Source organism: Bombus bifarius, unplaced genomic scaffold (assembly GCF_011952205.1).
Source record: "Bombus bifarius isolate JDL3187 unplaced genomic scaffold, Bbif_JDL3187 scf7180000008008, whole genome shotgun sequence".
In the NCBI taxonomy this organism is placed as follows: domain Eukaryota; kingdom Metazoa; phylum Arthropoda; class Insecta; order Hymenoptera; family Apidae; genus Bombus; species Bombus bifarius.
The window spans coordinates 1,154,486-1,157,018 of NW_022884386.1; positions in this window are offsets into that span (position 1 = coordinate 1,154,486).

Sequence of the window (2,533 nt, forward strand, 5' to 3'; positions counted from 1 at the left end):
TTTAGTTTAGTTAGAACGAACGTTCGCGCCAATTTTGGCGGGACGCGGCATGGAATCGCGAATATACGAGACAACCAAGACCTAAATACACGCTAATTAACGAGATCAAACAAAAAATGGTCGTTCAAAGAACACAGAATCGTAAAAATCTATGAATAACAAGATAGAAGAGGAAAATTAGAGCAGAAGAAAGGATAAGTGAAATAGAGCGAAGAGAATGAGATTGTTTAAAGAAATGGAAATGACGAGACGCGAGCGTCGATCGTCAAGAGAAAAGCGTAAACGTTACGGCGAAAGACACTGTGAGCAGAAGAAGAAGACGAAGAAGAAAATGGAGAAAAATATGTGGAATATGAAACGAAAGATAGTAGAGAAAGATAGAAAAAAATGACACACACAGGAGCAAAGGGTGAGAAATCCTTTGTCACGAGTGTCATGAAGGGCGTCCTTCGTGGAGGAGGGCGCCACTAAGAGCTAAGCTACCGGAGATCATTCGAAAACTGTCCACGGGACACGCAGCTAGCCAATTAAGATGCTGCGATCCTCGATCTATCGATTATCTACTTTAATTATTAAATGTTGACTTATTTACTGAATTTTAATTATTTTAGTTAAATCCTCTATACAATTAGAATACGTTGCTCCCCTCTTCACGTTACATGTCCTCGCCCGTTTCCCTACCAGCTCAATCGCGCATCTTATCTTTTCTTCTTCTCTTTATTCTCTTTGAGTTTTTCTTCTCATAGTATTATTTTTTTTTTTTTTTGTTCTTTTACTTTTGGAATATACTGAGAGAGAGAGTTAGAGAGAAAGAGAGAGAGAAGCTCCCCTTGAAAATCTTTCTATGTACAGATGATTCGACCATCGCCATGAACGTCCAGCGATATCGATCTTAATCCACGGCCGTTCTTCTTCAAAAATCGTAATTAATCGACCCTTGAATCGATCAATTCCGAATACTTTAAATCATCTGAATCAAATTGTCGACAAATGTGACTTGGCAGACTTCTCTATCTTTTTGCCATCTTTTTCTCCTCGAGGATCATCGATCGCCCGCGGAACGACATGGCGCGGTATCATGATATCTCAGATAGAGTTCTGCCTTGCCTGTATCGGCTAGGTAACCGCGTTATCTACAAGCCACGTCAAAATACTTCCTACCGACGGGAACGGAACAGAGAAATGTCTTATGAGTAACGAGAAATTAAGCAAATGCATAATAAGAAAAAGAAAAAAAAAAACACAGACGGAGAAGAGCAAAGTGAGATTGTACGGAGAAACGAAAATGTCCATGTCTACTCTGTTCCGTTCCCGTGATCACACTACTTTATTTAATTTTTTTTATTTTATATCCGTAATGAGATCAGCATTTGATTATTGGGTTAAGTCCTCTTTGGATCTCGTACTTAGCTCCCCGTCACCCTCACCAAGACCAGTGTTACAATGCGATCGTCACCTTCGCTATTCGTTCTATTCGAATATTATTTGTAAATTCACCCGGGAGAAATATATATATATAATATATATATATATAATAATCAATATATATATATGATAATATATATATAATAATCAATATATATATATATATGTATATATTTATATTATCTTCTTAACTTTCTACCATGCAATATAATCTGAAGGCGAACGATCGGCATGATCGAACGAACAGTCAGTGTTCGATAATACACGTCGATCGCTGCCGCGGGCGAGAATGCACCTGGGAGTCGATGTTGTATCCCGAGTCCATCGCGCGACGATCACGCGGAAGATGAACTCTCTCGAGCAAGATGATACTAACTATAGCTCTAAGTAACCGTGAGCTTGACCGATGTCGATGCGGAACATTAAAAAAAGAAAGAAAAAGACAAATCAAAAAGAACACAGACTCCGGGTGCGAGTCTTTGATCGTCGTCGAGGCAGAGTTACTCGAACGTACGCGACATCGGTCTCCTTTTTACATCGAATCATCGTCAAACAACAAACATCAGAGAAGTATGAAATGGTACTTGGCTTCAGATAACTCTGACTCCTTGACAAGTAACGAGTTGACAGGCTCCATCCTCGTCGTCCTCGTCATCCTCGTCGTCAATACCGCTATCTATACCTCCGTACTCGTCGAATTCTTCGACTTCCTCGTCCTCGTCCTCCTCATCCTCCGAGTATTCATCCTCGCTCGAAACATCACCATCGATAGGACGAGGGCGACATAGCATTAGTGCATTCTCGTCCGCGGAAGGCGATAGACACGCATACATAGAAAATAAATCGTACAAGATATCGCGTTGGATATTTCGGTAGGACGTCCAGCGGGAATCGTCCAAGCAGAGCCCTTCCTGTTGGTTACCTATCGGTCTTTCGACCTTCGAATGATCGATACCGGACGATGGTATCCGGACGCACGTGGTGCGTGTAACGGGCCAGGAAGGAACAGTTGCTGGTTTACCAAGTAGCGACACGTCGTACTGGCTGTCCCTGATGTGGCTGCAAGCTTGGGTAATCGTTCTTCGAGTTCTCGAAGCATCGTAGTCGT